The sequence below is a fragment of the Aythya ferina genome, assembly GCF_964211825.1.
Source record: "Aythya ferina genome assembly, chromosome: 5".
Taxonomy (NCBI): domain Eukaryota; kingdom Metazoa; phylum Chordata; class Aves; order Anseriformes; family Anatidae; genus Aythya; species Aythya ferina.
In genome coordinates this window covers 28312604-28332151 of record NC_140301.1, presented here as the reverse complement: position 1 = coordinate 28332151, position 19548 = coordinate 28312604, and the positions used below count along the sequence as shown (strand labels likewise).

General features: G+C 43.2%; 1 protein-coding gene and 1 long non-coding RNA gene across 16 annotated transcripts in view; one reads left to right on the top strand and one right to left on the bottom strand.

The window, feature by feature from the left end:
* The window catches only part of RAD51B (RAD51 paralog B), a 459905-nt gene that overhangs the window by 112047 nt on the left and 328310 nt on the right, over nucleotides 1–19548 (bottom strand). The gene's annotated exons all lie outside the window — the stretch shown is intronic.
* On the top strand, nucleotides 8568–9948 carry LOC311436911. Its single transcript, XR_014693167.1, has 2 exons — nucleotides 8568–8837; nucleotides 9522–9948. It is a non-coding gene; the product is annotated as an uncharacterized lncRNA (long non-coding RNA).

Here is a 19548-nt window from a genome sequence, read left to right as displayed (position 1 = left end):
TGAGAACCTGTTTTCTCCCTTGCCTCTACACTTTTGTTAACTCCACTTTACATATTCTATTGCTAAAATAAAATAAAATAAAATAAAATAAAATAAAATAAAATAAAATAAGACTTCAACTGAAAAAAAAAAAGAGGTAAAGTCATTTAACAGTAACTGCAGCATTAGTGCCTATCTCTCACTGGTGCCAAAGGTGAGAGGAATTTTAGTAATTCAATAGATAGATAAGATAGGAGAGATAATTTGATTTAGTATTTGGCTGTACCATCTTTCTGAAATACAGTGAGGCTAAAAGAATGCTAAAGGTCACACGATATGTTTCTTAAGGTAAAAGAAATAACTTTTTCTAAGGGGATATGTTCATTCCAGGTAAAATTTTAATATTTTTAACACTTTGCTGAGAGTCACCCTTTAAAGGAAGCTCTTGTCCCACAGCTCTGCAGCGATTTTTAAGTGAGTACTTTCCCTCCCTCCACATCCCCACACTAACACCAAGGGTGCTCACAAGGAAATCCCAACAGGCAGACTGTTATTCAGGCCATTTCTGCATTTCTAAGGCTCATCGACCTTTCTTTTGTCAGATAAAAGCTTCCCATCTCTTTAAGCCCTTCATTCTTGCAATAGTCCCACAGAAAAGTTGACATCCTTGGCAAGGAGAGTGAAAAGCAGCTTGTCCGCCCTTCCCAATAGGCCAGGCTGGAGTTGTTTTAGCCTGTTTAAATCTCTCCCCTATTTATATGCTAATGTTCTGGTATCAGCAGAAAGTATAAACAGTGTTGTTTACAGCTCCCTATAGTCTGTGAGCACCAAGCTGCTAGGAGAATACAGTGTACTGGCCAAAGAGATGTATTTATTGACAATGAAAACGGCCACTTCTAAGACTCTGAGAAACAAAACTGAACTGTAAAAATGCAGTGTCAGCCAACAATATAACCGTACAGAGCAGGACTGGCAAAAAGCCATTAGCCAGGGGGTCAGTAATGGGCCCCGGGGAGCTAGGAGACTTCATTTTTAACAGGGAGAGATCTGGGGAGACCTTGAGCACAGAGACCTCTGAGAAGAGAGCATCAAGCTCTTTGGCACGGCGGCTTACATGCTCCATTTGCTATTATTGCAGATTTTTGTTAGTGGATAATGGCTCATAGCTTGGCTCACAACTCTCCTGGATCCTGAAGTGAATTAAACTCTCCTAAGAAAAACAGCATGGTCTAAAGGAGCGAGCACAGGAATTCTTGAGTTCACATCTTGGCACTCTATTTCGCTATGTGACTCTTTTCACCAAGAGAGCATTAGTTATTAAAAATAACAATAACAGCAAAACCAGGAAGCAGTGAGGATGTACATCAAAGATGTTTGTGCAGTGTCAAGCTCTCTGAAGACATTAGATACCGAGCCTGCCTCTACATCAGTCAACAAAACATTGCCCACTGTAATGGCACTCCCTGCTCAAACTGGGGGAAATACCTGCTTAACTCAGCAATGCCTTATCTCCCAGGAAATAACGACTAAAAAGCCTTAAAAAATCCCATCTACCACAGTGTCTACTGTGTGCAAGTCTCTCATGATTGTATAATCACTGATGAAAGATGCTAGACTGGCTGACCTGGCAATCTTTATAATGTTTTTTTCACTGAAAGATGGAAAAAGGCTGTGACAAAGTTTAACTCTCATTCTTCTACCACATATATTTTTCAGCTCTTGCCAGATATGGTTCTCTTCTCCACTTCCAGGAGGGACAATCCAGGGGACTTTGACTAAAATCCAAGGGACAAGGGAACCCTCTCATGACTTGAAGTCACCCAGGCCAACTGAGCCTCACCAGCTGCCTGCAGTGACAATACCACGCTCTGCTCTCTGTGGAGGGGGACTCCAGTGGCCGGATCATCTCCTCAGTGGTCCAAAGCACATCACACCCATCCGTACCACTGCCTCTCCTGCTGAGCAGTCTCAGACAAGGTGCCAAGAAAGGACTGAGTTGTTTTTTTGTTTCCAGACCTCACGGTGGTCCAGCAAAACCAGTGTGGAGACACATGGGTAGGACAGTGTGAATTTGCTTGGCTGTTACTGGAGAACTCTCCATACACTGTAAATTAAAGGAAGCCACCTACTCAGCAACTTTGTGTCGGCACTAAATTCACGAAAGGGTAAAATGCCAGAGGACCACTTGTGATGGCATTGTGCCTTGTCAGAGCAGCACAGCCACAAAAAAAAAAAAAAAAAAAAAAAGTTTGAGGTGCTGAACAATGAGAGTATTATATTGGCAAAGATGTGCTTTTCTTCCAGTGGGAATTCAGTCACTAAGTGCATCAAGAGGATTTACAGCAACCTTTTGCTGTAATAACAAGATATAGGCCTACATGAAAATCCCATGTTTGGCTGTGGCACACTGGCTAAGACTGCTCTGTCTCCTTCTTGTAGTGAGTTCCCAAAGAAGGAAATTGCTTATTTCTGCTACTACAGTATGTCTGAAATCAAGGAGTAGTCTGGTGGTGCCATGCCAAATTTTCCGATGCATAAAGTTTCTCTGTCTCCCGAGTTAAAGTAATCTGCATGTGGTCTTGCACATATTACTTACATCATCTTTTAAAGAAACTTAATCCGTCCAGTTTCAAGCTTTGAAGTTTTTCTGTACAATGTAAAAGGGTTAAGTCTACCCAGACTGCGTCAGGTGCCCTGCATGCATCACACCGCGTATTTTGTGGGATTACAAGTGCTTATCAACTGTGCAAATAAACCGGTCCAGTGTATTTATTCCACTCAAGATTGTCTGAAACTGGTTCATTTCTAATAACTGTCAGCTAAACCACTAAGCCAGGTGGGGATGATTCTTGTTGGAGCCGTTTTGAGCTCTAACAGCAGTTTCTAAATCTCCTTCCATTACTTATTATTAATTACTGTTTGTTAGGCACCAGCAGTGCAATCGGTGCTAGGTAAAAGACAAATAAAGGCAGCCCCCGTACCAAGGGGTTAACCTTTAAGCACAAGGCATATCAATTAAGATCACAGTATGAACAGCGAGAGACGCCTTGAATCTGAAGCCAGGAGCCGGGATTTCAGTGATTGTATTTCTGGCGTCTGTGTCTGTAAGAGGATGAAAAGGCACAGAAGTGTTTTGGGGTAGGTGGGGGTTTCGGTCAAATTGAAAACTGACGCACCTAAAACTAAGAGGGAGAACTGCAGATGCACTTCTTAGATATGTGTCTACAGAAATATTAATAAAGAAAAGGCTAGAATGTAGTCTTACATAATTCATTGCTGCTGGGACACGGGCCGGGAGGGAAGAATGGAAAAAACAGTCCATAAAGATGCCAATAGTTTCTAAGCAGAAACATCTGTTGAAGTCTTAAAAACGGCCAGGCCTGCAGCAAGCTCAGCAACAGGAAAGCCTGTAGTTGATCACCCCTACCCTCATCAGCCCCATGCGCCCCTGCCCCTGGGATCCGCGCGGAGCTTGGAAGATAACTGACACCATGAATCAAGCCCGGCTCCTTTCTTCAAGGGGAAAGGGGAGGAACAGAGGGCCAGGATGGGCGTCCGGGGAAGACGAATGATTATTTGGAATGGAGGTATTCAGGAAGAGTTACAAAAGAGTAAGGGAACACGCAAAGGGAGACCTAGTGGCTTATCCACTCTGCCCCAAAGGGGCCAGTGCTTGGAATTTCCATTGCTCTGTCCAGTTTAATTTTAAATGTCTCAAAGCAAAAGGCCTCGCTCCCCTCGGGAGGCTATTGCAAAATCCCACAAATCATCTGTGTCTTTTACATGACTGCCCCTTCCTTTGTGATAGTTCATTTAATTTTCTTTGTTTTCTCTTGATATTCAGCACTGCCCCTAGACATATCAGTTCCAAACAGCAATTTCTTCTTCCTGAAAACATTTTTCTCCCTTCTGCTGTCTTCTCTCAAGAAAAGAGCTATCTTAAAAATATCTGTGGAAGTTATTATTTTGTGCACCTCTGCAGGATCTGCATCTGCCTACGGGAAGGGAGCATGGTTCTGTTGGATCTTACAAGGCTCTGTGAAATGGGGACCTCAGCTGCTGTATTACAAGAGAAGTATAAATTGGCAAAATATCTTGTATAGTAAGAGTTTGGAGCTTTCCCTTCCCAATCGCTGATCATTTCAGATGCCAATTTTGGCAAACTGCTTACTAGGTCATGTTAAAGCTTCTTTAAGTATATAAAACTTTAACCACCAAGAAAGCCAGACTTCAATCAACAACAATGAAAAGTTTAACTACCAATCTTTGGGTAGGATATTCCATTTTTCTTTCAAATCCAAAACTCAAGCAGCCTACGCTATCTGTGGGATTGGGCAGCAACCTAGCAGTAAATTTCTGAGTTTATAAAGGATCCTCTTTTAGAGTCAGTGGTGACTGGAGGATCATGAGAACTGTATTTCACTTCTCAAAAAAGGTAGTATTCGAGTGCTTGGGATTTCTAAAGTATTTACCCTGCACTTCTGAAAATCTAAGCAGAAGCCTTCCCCTCCCTTGAAGTAATCTCTAACATTTTCCTGTTTTTCCATGTAAAGAGAAAATAGCTTTTCTTCATAAAGCTAGACCAAAGGGTCAACATATGACTTCGATTGGAACTCTTGCTGTAATGTTAACCGTGCAGTCCACACACAGCATGACAATAACACAAGTGAGCAGAGCGGGAGGGAGCAGAATAGTGGTTAAAGTCATCAGATGCTCAAAAACAAACTCTGCAGTTTCCACTATTCATCAGTTTTCGGATTTTGACCTAAGTCTGCACTCAAATTGGCACTTTGTGATTTGCTTCCTGGCCCAAATGCCCAGAGTCCTCAGCACTGAACATCAAAGAAAAAGCTTGCTGCTTGAGTGGCTCCCTTCCAGCCTGCCTGGCTCTCTGCTCTTCCCCATCTTTTGCTTTTTTCATTAGATAGGCAGCTTTGGATAAGAAACTATGGAGCTTTGCGAGGCTTTGGGGATCCATTTATCAACTTTTGTAAGATCTTTTCCACCTTGACGCTTTTGCTTTCTGGCTATTTCTAGAAACACTGGATCGGGGAGGACTTCCTGATAGTAACCTTGTTTATGTTGTTGGTTGCAGAGCTAGTTATCCTTACTTCAATGTCAGCAGTGGTACAAATAACATTACTAGAAGCAGTGGTACTAGACCTAGCTTTTTCATGTCACGCAGCTCAAAATGCCTGACCAAAAGGCCTTATCAGCAGCTTGGCTTCCCTTTCAGGTGTAGAACAAAGTTTTCACGCTGCATGTGAGGCACCGGATGACTTCAAAGAACGAGAAACACAAAAAGGATTAGGGAGCTTCTTGCTTCCCGCTATTCCTCCTGCAGATTTGTAGCCAGTCTCAACCAGCTGCCTGCATCCAGTCTGGGCTCACGAAGCCCCAGTTCCCCGCAGGTCCTCTGGCAGCACACAGGAAGGGAACGGTCTCCAACAATGCAGGAGTAAAGGGAACTTTTAACTCAATGTTAAGCCTCTTAAAATATGAGCTGAGGTTCCTCTGAGATTTTATTAAATCTGCCAGCCTGTGAAATACTGCCCAGTGGATCAAAGACACAATGCGCCCTTTCTTAGCTTGTGTTCAGCTCTTCATGGATCTCCAAAGGGCAGTAGGGCTGCAATGTCTCGTTAGGTCAGTCACTAAATACAAGGAACCCAAAAATTCACCAGAGACCAAGAGTCAGGATGGGACTCTGCCATCCCTTGGGGAGCACGATGTCTGACCCTTTTAATTCATCTTCACTCCCTTCTCCCCCCAGTACACTGAGAACCACTCACTGCTGCCGATGTATAAAACCCTGCCACGACAACTACTAAAAAGGGCAGCTCCATGCTGGCATTGATCCTGCCTTCATCTCACTGCATTCATTGTCTATGAGAACAGAGGCAGGATTAGAAGGGGGTTTAGAGTGCAACCAGGCAGTAAGATTAATAACTGCTCTTGGGTTCATTCATGATCAATTGAGTGTGTGTGAATCTGCAGAGGACCTTCTTTAAACAATCAGTAGGGATAGTAGGGGCGGCTGTGGGACCAGAAATCCAGCAAAGCACGTTTCAGTTACACAGCATTTCTTGTGGGGAGGAATTACAGGTTTTGCTATCTCTAAGTCTGCAAATATGGCTCTGCTTGTGTAGATCTGCTGGTATTTACCCCCAGATCCATTATATACCTTACACTACCCAGAAAATCCACTGACTCCAACGGGCACACAGTCAAGCCTTACATGAAGGAAAGTTTGCTATCAGGAATGCTTCCAGGTACACACTCAAAATGTGTCAGCTACTTTTTAAACAAATTAAACACCTTGAAGCCTACAGAATAATACATTTCACCAGATTTGTCCCAGCGTTATCTCCTACAAGTAAATACAGATAAATCACATGATCTGGTTCCTTTTCCTGGAGGGTTAAGCATTTCCTTTAAGAATTCTTGTATATGTGAATACAAGATACAGCACGCACAGAGGTCACAGAGGTGACTATTAAATGGGCTTTCTGTGAACCACCACGTTGGTAAGACCTGACTGCTCAAAGTTCAGGTGTTGCTCATGTAAAAATGAAAGGTGCAGCCACATGTGAATCAAAACTGTTTGGCCGTGTTGTCCATTGATCACCTAATTCTGTTAACATCACAAATCAACGTATTTTTGCAGGACTTCGACTGAAGAGTAACCCAGGTGCACATGAGTGGGGAGTGCTTCTGGCAACCATTCTTCTGGGAGTGAACTCACGTGGAAAAGGCACATGCTGGGCTCTGATTAAAGAATATACAGCATCATATTATGTTTATTTCCAGAAATACCCTTATTTTCTATGTGTGTCTTTTTTTTTTTTCCTGAAAAACATCAAAATAAAGAACAAGCTACATCTAAAGGAATGCCCACATCCACTACTGACATGGTGCTGAGGGTAGCAGTTGGCCTCCCTACACGGTACTACAGAACAACTTTGGAAAAAGGTGAAAAATATGTTTCCCTATGTAATGGTCACCAATACCTCATAGGCATGTCAGTGCAGCCCTGGAATGCCTAGAGCCAGGCTTCAAAAATGTGGAGCCCTCCAGGCATTTTGCTTGGCCTGACAAAGGATAGGAGGGAGGGCACATGGTCGCTCTGCCCCTGCTGCACTCCCTAACACGTCCTGTAGGACCAGAATTCGTACTTGAAATAATGGAGCATTACCTGAATAGATATCCCACAGCCTGCATACAGCAGCTGGCCCTATTCCTAAGCATTTAGAAATTGGCCATCCCTATTTAATTGAAACAGCAGGAGAATTTATGGAAGCAAAATTTAATTCCCCCAACTGATAATTGAAAGATTAACTTCTGGAGGGAATGCCTTGAGATTTTTAATGACCACACACGATCAGGACCTTGGTTTAATATCTCAGCTATCCATATAGTGCTGACTGAAAGAGTGCTGAGGGTAGCAAAAAAGGGAAAGAAAAAAAAAAAAAAAGAAGGGGGAAAAAAAAGACATATAGGCCTGTGCCACCCAATATGTAGTGTAAAGAGTTCAGTGTCAGACCCCAAAAATCTGTCTGTCCAAGGAACTTCTTATTGATTAGCAATTTATACTGGCATTAGTGAGAAGGAGTCCAGGAAAAACAGAGCTGCTACAGTGTGTTTTAAATCAAAACAAAACAAAAAATTCCCACAAAACGCCCACATGCTCTTGTTTTCATTAAGCCAAGTGCCAGTGGCTTCTGCAGACCTCAACCAAGATCGTTAATGTTCTGACTTGGACTACCTTTATGGGACCACCGTATGAGACGCTCATATTCACTCTCCACAGTAATTTTAAATTCTGTTTCCAATTCGTGCTAACCTTTTACCTCCCCCAAAACATTCATGAAAAATACACATTGGCATTGAAGGGAGAATGCAGCCCTTCCCATTTAACACGATACACTGGGGCAAGGGACAGGGGAAAGCAGAAGCAGGCTGTGCAGTGAGGCTGCACCGACTGGCCCAAGGTAGCTCAGCAATGTCTATGTGGTGCTTTACCATCGCAGGGCTATATGACTTGATCAGATTATTATGAATTAGACCTTGTTAAATGCTGCTGAAACACAAACCTCTTTGGCCGCTTTAGCCCAGAGCAGATGATGGAAATCTCCTTTTTTGCTGATATGAAGCTGCTCTGCTTTGGGTTGGAGGCACAGCAGTCCGAGCAGCAAGGAGGACAGCGGGTAAGCAGAACGCATCAGTCTGCCAGGCTGTCACACCAGCACTAAATTCACTTAAAAAAAATAACCAGGAGAGACAGCTGGTAAGATATCTAAGAATGCTGATACTTCTGAGAAGGGGAGCGAGACACGGGTCATTTGTAAAAATAGCAGAAACCCTGTCTGTAACTTCAGCAACGTTCAACTTTTGTATTTAAAAGGGTCCTTGGAGGCTGCGGCTTTCGTGCCCATACCCCAGCTCCCAGGGAGCCTGGGAAAATAAGCTCATTGTGTCGGAAGGCCTTGAAAGGGAAAGGCGGCTTGCGGGAGGACGGGAGGAGGGGAAGAGCAAGAGCCCAGCTTGAAAACGCATGGAGCGAACTAGAAAACAAACACGTACCTACCCCTGCACGCACACAGGCCCTTAAACTCTGCCTGAACTCCGAAATCTGAGACCAAGCTGGTTTGGGAGCCACTGCTCACTTTTCTTCTTCTTCTCCCCCCTCCCATTTTTTTTTTTAAAGTCATCGTTTTGTTTTCAATTACCTCCTCCTTTGTAAGGAGGAAGAGAAAAATCAGCAAAGTTTTGTGCGCGCGCGTGTGCGTGTCTCGCAGGCAGCTCAGGAAGAGCGAGCTGTCAAAAGCCCAGCCCAGTGTCTGGCTTTCTTGGTCCTGGTGAGGATTTTATAAATATTTGGGAGGTTGCATGGGGCGGGGGGGGGGCTGCGGGAGGGCGGCTCGATAACTTTTGGGCCCACACAGCACACAAGTTTTGAAAGCCTGCTTTTCATTAGCATCGCCTAGCAACCCGCTCATCTGCTGCAAATCTCATCACGCCCCAGCAAAGCATCCACGGCATGCTAATCTTTTCATTTAATAGAAAAGCTGCTGTAATCTTTCTTCCTTTTCCTTTCTAAAAGAGCAGACAATAATAACGATAAAAAAAAAAAAAAAGACTCTGGCCCTGCTCCTCCTGCTGCCCCGCACCCCCGCCGGTGCTTTCGCCGACCCAGCGCTGCGCCGCGTTCCCATGGCCGACCCGTGTGTGTGTGTCCTGCCTGATACGGCCCAGCTGCGAAGGCGAGCTTGGGTCAGTTTTTGCTTTTTGTGTCAGGCGTGCTGGGAAGGGCGGGAGGAGAGGGGGAGTATTTTTCTGGCTCTGTGCTGAGAAAGGAAGGAGGAAGGCAGGGATACGGCACTCGCAGGCAGAGCGGCTTAAAGGCAATCGCTGGCTGTGGATCCTGTAACCGAAGCCTCCCCGGCAGGCAGGAGAGAACTGGTTTGTTCTGGTGTGTGCACATGCATGCGTGTGCATGTTTCGGTGTGGTGCACAAGCCCGAGCTCTCCCTCCATCCACAGGAGGAGGGCGAGTGGTGCTCCCCAGCCGACGAATTCCTCCCCCGAGCAGCTGCACGGTGAGCCCAGCGCTGGAATCTCCCCGGGCCTTGCCTGTCCTTTCACTCCGAAAATATCACGCCTAAGGGGAGGGGAAGTGGTTTGGACAAAATAAGATTTGACCTGAGCATCTGCCCAGAACTGAAACCAAGCGTCTGCCTCCCAGAATTGTTGGCTTTCGATAAAGCTCTGATCATTTCTCTTGCCACCTGCCCATCTTCAAGCATGTCTGCGCTTTACGGGCCCACCCGGAAACACCAATCTGTCGTGAAATAGGCCATGCGTACAGCTCCTCAGCTGGACTCTGAAAACACGCAGAAAAGCACATTTTCAGCTATCCAGGCCCATTTTTACAGATAAGCACTCCAATAAACAAGGTCTGTGTTACCCTGCCCTGTGCTTTTCTGCCAGTCTCTTTCCCCTCTTTTTTTTTTTTTTTTTTTTTTTCCTCTTTTTGTCTCTTTATTCCATCTTTTTCATACTTTCAAATATGTCTTCTCCTCACTGCTCATAAAGAAAAAAAGTCCTCAGACGTGCAATTATGGGGGTGCCCCCCACTCTGCTTAGCACCCTGTCCTATTTCCTGAAGCTCTGAGCCTTGGCCACCACCACACCCACACGTGGCGATGGACAGCAGGCTCCCTCACAAAGAAAGATGTTTCCTTTTCCCCTCTCCAGCATAATGCTGGAAGCATTCCCATTAGTGAGGTGCTATAAAGATGACTGCAAGATCACAAGGCCCTAAAGCAAAGATTAAGTCACTTTGGGCAATAACGTTGTTGTCACACCTAGGGAAATGACAATGGGGCCATTGTGTAACAGATCAGGTAGAGATACTACAAATTTCCTAAGAAACCCAGATTAAAACTGGAGCAGTGTGATGCCTTGGAAGCAGTAAATGTTATGTAAAGTTGGAAAAGATACTGATATTGTGGAAAACGTCACAGTGCTTTACATTCTTAAGTGGTATCAGGGTGAACAATTTATTTTCATCCCTATTCTTACATGTATAGTCCCAGTAACAAAACTTTGGAGAGCCCAGCCGAAAGGATGGCTGTAGGGCCAGGGGAAAGGACTCTGAGGAAGTTCAACCAATCTCAGCAACATCCTCTGGCAACAACTTCAAAAGGTTTCACGGAGCAGAGCGCCCACAAGCAGATGAAATGAGACCCTTCATGCACCATTTACTGCACTTGACAGGGAAGAACTGCCAGGTTTCAGAAAACAGAGCCACCTCCTCTCTCTGCTCTTCTAAACAACTCCGGTGCTACCAGCTCCAGCTCCCTGTGCTGCAAACGTTTTCAGAGCCATCAATCAGGTGAAAACCCTGTTCCCTATGCACACACTGGGCTTGAAACCATTACGGGCTGGCTCTGCTCCCACTGCCAGCTGGAGACAGAGGTGCTTCAAATGCGTTCTACGGGAAAGGAAATACAAACCCCACCTTCGGTGGTTTTTAATTAAAAAAAAAAATCTCAAGCCTCATTGGTTCTCAGGAAAACATGGACTTGGCTCATGTTTAAAGTGATAGTGTGGAAATAAAATTAGTGTTTTAACAAATTCCCTTCCCTCTGTTACCAGGACTGCTAACAAAAGGGCTGTTCACTGTAAAAATAAGACTTTCTGGTCACTGGAAGGCAGGTATTTTGGGCTTAAAAGACGAGTTAATTCAGTTATGAATTGACTCCTCTTGTTAGGAACTTGCACCTATCTTTTTACAGTCCTGCATTTCTTTGAAATCAATTCTGGGCTATTCCAGGGACAGTCAGCTCTGTTAGGCTGGATAACAAACAGATAGCAAAGTAATTGCGCCAGATGGCAGAGAGCAGCAAGTGAGGAATTGAATGCCACTTATCCAAATGGTAGATCATTTCCTGACAACTATCATCTCTATAGAGATAGAGGAGGATATATTCTTGTGAGTGGAAAATAAACTGGAACGGAAACAAGGTTCCTTGGTTGGGGTGCAAACTGTGATAATGGTAATTTTTCTGTAGTGTCCCATTGAACAGAAATCAAATACGTGACATGTCTCAGTTTGGTCTTTGGCGAACTTACAGGCAGGTTTCTGATACGCCAGCCTAGCTGACATTCTTCTTGGTAGAACGAGCCGAGAAGCCAAAAACTGAATGAACATCCTTTAGGCCCCCAGAGGACAGGAAAGGACTTAAAAGGTTATAAAACATACTATTTTTTATTTCTGTCAACATAAAGGTAAGGAAACATGACTGCAAGCTCCTCTTGTTAATGCTGAGTTCAAGTGTGTGGATACAGCTTCCTCACAACCTCTACTGGAGAAAAAAATGCTAGAGCAGCAGCAAATCATCTGTAATGTTCTGTGCTGGGAAAGGCTCAGGGATAAGCAAACAATAGGTCCTTATATGCATCAACCTTTTTAAAAACCAAATTGTAACAGCTTCACTGTACAATTTATTCTGCTTGCTAGTGGTCATGTTCCTGCAGTATTGGTAAAATGACAGCTTCCAGTGAACAACACACAGAAGACATTCACATCACTGGACAAGGCTGAGAAATACAAGCTTTCACGGTGTTCTGCAGTTCAAAGAGAGGAAAGTTTGTCATATTGGCAGAATATTAGCTGAGGGAAAGAAAATGTGTGAAGGCAGTTAAATAAGGTTACACAGGTGCTGCTACTTCAGACTGTGGAAAAGAAATAAATTGTAATACATGTGAAAGAAAATAATCTCCCTAACGCTCGAGTCTCCGTATGCAGGGATAAAACCACAAGCCTGCTTCAGGAGTGTTGCCCTCCTCGAACCAGCCAAACATCACACTGACATTCTTTAGTGACTTGTGGTTTGGGGAGACGGCCATATGCAAAACTGAGGGCTGCGCAGTTCTTAGAACTAGGAACTATTTGTGTATGTTCTGGTAAACTCGGAGATGCAATCAAGCCAAAGAAAATTTTACAGGCTAATAGATCTCCGTCTCATGATAAATTTTATAGTCTCCTAAGACGATTTTATCATTTCAGGCCACTCCTCACCCCTTGCAAATCAACAGAGAGTTTCCAGTTTTAGTGGGAAGATGAGAAGGGTTTAAATGCTGCCAATATCAAAACATTGCATTTCAGACTAGTTGGAATTTGGAGCAAGACTTCTGTGATTGCTAGAAATAGGTCAAACTCAAATTACATCCGAGAGTACTGCAAAACTTTAAAGAAACCCAGGGAAAGAAATAAATGAAGTTATTACACTACTGAAAAAAAAAAAAAAAAAAAAAGCCCTTACCTTGAACTAATTTGTACTGAAGTAGATACAATTTTACCAAAGGGATTTTTAAAATTTAAATTGTTAGGTAGGAAGAATTATTGCCGTATGCCTTACCAAAAGTCCTCTTTGTTCTGGATTGAACTACTATATATATGTATAAATTTTTTAAGAGAATTCATACAGGAGATACCCTTAATGTTTCCACAGACTGAGCCTATCAGTGAAAAAATATCAAGAGTTGGACTCGTTACTAAACATGGTATTTTTTATTAAAAACAAAAAACAAAAAACTGGCTTCACTAATTTCTAGTTGTATTAAACAGGTATAAAAAGAAAAAAGAGAAAAAAAAGGTCAAAATACCAGGTTTTAGTTTATCATTGTCAAACACTTCTAAATATAAACTGGCAAATTGCGTCACCCCTCCACATTCCACCACAGGAAAGTGCTGGTATTTTTAGGGTTCGGGTAGCTTTAGATCTAAGATGCACACTTTTAACTGCCTGCACAAGTAGCAGCCATACTGGTCTTTCTAAAGGCAAGAGGGGATTGAAGCAGGCATCTTGCCAGCCAATTGCTATCTAACAGCAAAACAATGAGATTTAAAAACCCCAGTGTAAATGTAAGGCCTGGAGATGAGCCCCTTTAAGCTCCATCTCCCTGCGTTTTTTCTCCTCCTTATCTCAGCCCTAATCTTAAACCTCATCACAGCTGTCACCTGGCCCATCAGTGTCCTGGTTCCACTCTGTGCTGCTTCCCATTCTTGTTCCTTCAAGATGCCCAGAGGATTACTGTGAATGGGGGATATCATTTAACTTCACATTTCCAAACACTGCCTACCAGTGACTCAGCAGTTCATAAAGGCAAGGAAAAGGTGTTGCAAAAGAAGATGGATTCATCTTGTTCTGAAACGTGCTTAGAGTATCGTTGGATAAATTTTCATATGAAAATAAAAATTCTTTCCCTTTTTTTCCTCTTAATATGCCATCCATCATTCGTTCAGTAACGTGCAATCTGTACTACAATAACAGAGGCAATAGGGCTTCTTAAAAAAACAGAATTGCTTTAATCACAGGTCAGACAACATGTTTGTTCCCAACAATACTTGAAACTATCAAAAAGAAACTTTCCATCTAAATCATCCAGAAGTAAGTCCCTTATATAAATATTCCTGGCCCAAAAGCTATGGTAAGTTATAATTAGTTGAAAACAAGATTTTGTAATGGAAAGCATCAGACAACTGCAACAGCCATAGTCTGATTAGTTCTGCCTTTGCATCGATGATGCAATGACAGCAATTCCCAATGGCAGAACAAGCAAACACATCCAAAACAACATCCAAAAGGACTCCTTAACAGATCACTCAGGACACATCAATATATCCAGATGCTCCCAGCTGCCTGAACAACAGGGGCAATTCCATGCCTATCTCTGTGCTGGTATTAACTCATGGGTGTCCTCTGGAGGTCACTGCCTGGGCTTTCATGTGGTTACGACGCCTTTGTGGTAAATCCTTTCTGGTTTTGCAGGTGTAGAGATACGTGTCTTACAAACACAGCTTTCTCCTAACTTCTCTGCTCCCTCCTTTTGCCAGCAATTACTCAAAAAATGCAGAAAATATAGCAAAAACAAACAAGGATTGCCTGATCAAAGCTTTCTCATTCTGTTCTACCTGAAACTCAGTTTAGTGACGATAAAAAGTAACAAGCCCTAGGAATGCTGGGCTCAGGAGTTCTCTAACTACCAAACACACATCAGGGATGAGCAGCAGCACGATTCCCCCGTCTGCCAGTACATGGCCACTGCATTCTCAGGCAGAGGAAGGCTGAGGACAAGAAAAGTCCACGGCCTCTGACCATGCAGTCTGGGACTTCCCTGCTGACACCACCACCAAAGCTTCCATTCCCGACCATCATCTTTCTGTAGTTAACTGCAAGGAGCACCGCCGACTCTTTTCAGAAAGACTAAAGATGCTTCAACCAGTTTTAGCTGGCCTAAAAAAAAACCCAGAGGATTGTTTTTTGGCCAGTTTAAGCCAGTTCCTGCAACTGTTCAGGTCAGGAAAGTGCAAGTGCCAGTATAAGGGAAGGCGAGGGGAGCACACAGCTGGGAGCTGAACAAGCAGGAGCACAGCAAACCGATCAGTTTAAATTGCCATGGAGATGAACCCTAGCAAAACGCAGGAAGAAAAAATTTGCAAAGAAACACTTCACAAATCTACTGAGTTAGCTCATGAGCTCCTACATGTTCGCTCCTTAATGCTAAAGCACTTTTTCAGATATTTGTAAGAGATCTTCCCTGCTTACAACAGAGGTAACTGGGCCCTGCTCCACTCCTTTCCACTGAAGGCAGTGGAAAGAAATCATGCTGCTTTTGAGCAGCAACGGCAATCAAGGCAAGAAAAACAAAACACAACCAACAAACACAAGAACAATGAAACTAAAATATAGCCATGCAAAAGTAGTCCAGAAGGACAATTACAGACAGCAAACTACCGTGAGAGAAGTGGTAAATGGAGTCACTTTGGGTTTTGCACTGAAACCTGCTCTGTTGAACATCCTGCACTAGCTGGAAAGTGGAAATGATTTACAGTAGGCAAATTTCCTGGTGTGTGACAGCTTGAATGCTGGCACAGTCACGGATATAAGTCGATGCTCCCCGGCTTGTAAATTAAATAAGCTTTGAATTCTTTACGAATCGGCAAAGTGTGTATAAGCTGCTCAAAGGCAACCTGGCGTGTACCTAAGGTAGGCTATGGCCAGCCGCTCTCTGTGCAAACAGCTGTCTTAGTCTGAGATGTGACTGCCCTCCAGCTGCTGTACCTGCCACCCTGCTGAAGGCTGCCGTCGCCCCAGCTGTCGGCGTGAGTGCTCCTAACCTACTTCAGGCAGGATTTGTCACATCAGTGTAAACGACTGGTTTGAGCTCATGCACCTTTCCCTTGCAGGAAACATAGTGGGGAGCGCACACACGAACCCCTTCCACGGTCGGAGGTGGCCAAGAGAGGTCACTGGTCAGTAGTCGGGCTGAGTACTGCTCCCAGCTGGCTCCGGAGGAAGGGGGCTGCCCAGAGTTTTTGACTGCTTTCTTGTTTACATCTGGAAATTGCATGGGTTTAAGCAAATGTACAGTTTATATCCAATTCTCTTAACTACTGTAAACCCTTGTGTAAGCACTTACTGAAATTTAGCTTAAGCATGGGTGTGGCATGAGTTTCACTAAATCTGTTAAACTGATTTAAATTAAACGGGTGGGATTTCTGTGTGTTAACAAATCCTTTGCAACCCCAGGAGGGCAAATTCTCCCATTATGCACATACCCACACAGGAGTAAACATGCACACAGCAAGAGTAAATCACATCAGAATCTGGCTCTGCTCTAAGCCTAGACCAAGTTTTAAATGGTAACAGATCCCAAGTGACAAATAACAGCAAACCTTGTATTCCTTTACTATTATTCCCAGGGCAAAAACACTACTTCAAATGCAGGGAATATGAAGCTTTCCATCCTCACCATCCCTGCACCTATTTTCCTCAAGCTCAGGGACAAGCTTTGAGCAGAAGTGTGCAAGAACCTTGGTCTCCCAGTACTTCAAAGGGTAGAGGTCTTGCAAAGCTCCATATCCTGCCTGCTCCAAAGAATGGAGCAGAGCTGCCTTTGGCTTTTGGGGGAGGAGAAAGGAAGTGCTTGTAAGCCTTGAATACAACCAGCACATACAGTAGGTCTGATTCTTGTCCTATCAGCCTTGACGCAATGTGTCCTTTTCCTCCAGCTACTTGAGATAAACAGGAAAGCAAAAAAAATCAGTGCTGGAAAAAATACAAACCAGTTAGGAAAGAAAACGTTATTGTCAAGTGTTCTAATGGTGATTTCAAACAATAGCGAGTACAGTATGTCATATGAAAAACACTGCTACGATAGCCAATCATACAAAAACTAGAAAAAAAAGACTAAAAAAACTCACACTACAAGAATAGGTAGTGATTACAAAAAATGCGTTAAGTCACTACAAACAGCTTATAAGTAACAAAGCCTGCAAAGTGGTAATATTCTTGCACCCATTTTTCTGACTGGGAAAGTACTTTACAGACAGTTTAAGAGGTTTGCTGTGGTTTGCAGAACAATCCCATTTTGTACCTGAGTGGCTGCCTAGCAAAGCCTTGAATTGCACTACCTTCCTCTAACCATTAAACCATACCAAGAAGAATTCTTTCATTAATGCCTTCGTACACAAAAACAGGTGAAAACTGGTTATAGAGTGGAAGCAATCTGTTTTGGCACTCAATGCTACTTCCAGGAGCCAAGTCAACTTTCTGGTGTGAATGTAGTAGACTTCATACCACTGAAAGGGCTCATTCTACAGCTGAAGACTATAAAACATATCCTTTCACAATGATGTTTGTACCTCTGGAGCAGAAATCCCTACTGAAAATATAGGTAGGTTATGATAGCAGACCTCACTTATACATTTTGTATTTATAAGTTTTGTTTATAAATACATTGGATACAGTAAGTTAAATTAGTAATGAAGGGCACAGCTTCACATAAGCCAGTACAACTCGGTGACGTGATGAGAAATGCCTGAACCAGTTCCATCTTTTATTAGTGGGCTTTTATCATTTGTAGCACGGACATGAGGGGACTTGAAGAGACCCATTCATCTGCTCAGTTAATTTAACAGATCTCTTTTTCACTATGGAGTATGATACACTGTCACAAATAATTAGCAGAAATATGGAAATTGGTATTTTCCAAACTCTCCAAATGCTGTATCCCACACATTTTCAAGAAGTATTTCAGAATTATCTACTGGCTGAAAGCATTTACTTATGTTATCCAGTCACTCAACAAGTGCAAAGCTGAGCAGACATGAGAACTAAGGCGTTCCTAGTGTCCATCAACATCTTCTACCCATTAGACTGTGCTGCTTATTCTCATTCTAAAAGACATAATTGTGATTAATTGTGATTAAGAATGGGTGACTATTTTTATCTGATTAACCCATTAAAAACCTCTCTATTCAGTGAACTGTATGCAATGGGTTTCTATTCCAACTTTTAAAGAATGTTGGTTCATATCGAAAAAGCAACAACCACAATCAACCAACAAACACACAAAACCTCCCCACGCCCTTGTTAAAACTGCCATGAAACGAGTCTCTTGAAGTGTTGTGGATGGACTCTACCATGCAGACAGTACTCTCCAATCCAGTCCTCCCACAGAAAGGATTGTAAGGCGTTATTAAAGCAAAGAGAAGAAAGCTGCTCCCAGGACATCCTGGGGGAACACACGCCCACGCTGCTGCTGCTCAGGTCGTGTGGCCCCAGTTCTCCACGAATGCAGCCCCTCTGCTCCCAGTGCTGCTGTACCTGTCCCAGGTGTGCTCTGCCACTGCCTGGGGTTGTTCCTTTTTCCATTCACAAGTCAAACCAACACTCGTATTTTCCTCACGCTCTACAGACTTCTGCTGGACCACTTGGCTCTTTCCATATAGCAGGGCATGATAGTTGGATTTACCTACTTGCTGCCTCCTACGGAGGTTTTTCTCTTGTACCTGTCACCCTGCTTCTGCTTTCTTTCCTTTCTTTCCTTAAACCCAGCTGACAGCACTACTGTTCTGGGCTGTGCCCTTTGGTTGTGGGGTTGTCCACCCTGTTCCCAAGACGAAGTCTCTGCCCTAAAATGCAGGTCAAGTAAGTTAGCACTTCTGTGAACTAAGCATTCTCTTTGAATACTATGAAAAAAAATAGCTTGTTCACCAAAGAATAGAAGAAAAGGAAGGTTTATAACTCCTGACAGAAAACACTTGCTGGAACATAAAGCTGGGAATGTATTGGTATGGTCAGTTCAGGCTCAGGAGAGCCAACAGCAAGAATACCAGCCTGCAGGTTTCACTTTCTGTTAATGAAGTGGCTTTTACAAGAGAATTGTTATCACATTATTAGAAAAAAAAAAATCAACAAAATACTTCCAGAAAAAAACAGCATACTATTTTATGCATCTGAACACTTTTCCTCTCACACTCCCACGCAAAAGCACAGGCTGTGACTCCACACTAAATCTTGCTTTCCATCATAAATCAATCTGAGGGAAGAGATTATTCTCTAGTTTCTCTTTATTAATTACTTTAGTTAAAGTTATATGTTAAAATATCCACCACTGATTTTCTAAGCAAACAAACAAACAAACAAATAAACAAGTAAAAATCAAAGCTGAAACCTATGAATTTTGACCATTATGGGAATTTTTGCTTCTCTTCTCTTGAAAATAACATGACCCATAGCCCATTTTTCAGGCCAGATTTCAATCCTCTCCAGCCAGCTGTCAGGAAACCACAGAAGGTGCTTGAAAGAGCACAAGAAATGGCTGGTTCTAATCTGAAGGAAAAAAAAAAAAGTTGAGGAACAAGGCAGCTACTTGTGGCAGAATGTTATTTTTTCTTCAGTCTCTGCCTGCATATTTTCACAACATGTGTACTCTGTTACCCCGTCACTTCCCTCTTTTCCTTGGGTAAATAACTCTGCTTTGGAATAAAAGAAGGCCCAGGGGTGCTACTTGTAAGGACTGCACTCGCCTTGATATGTTGTTTTTGAACTGAACGCATACAATGGCCACATTTCAAACTTGGACCTTTGCCATTATAGATGTTGCTTTTAGTTTAACCTTCTCAGATGATGGGGAGGGGGGAGGCTGGAGGTAAGGAGGAGGCTGTGAGTGGGGTCATACACTCCATCTTTTACCAGATGTGGGATCTCATGGG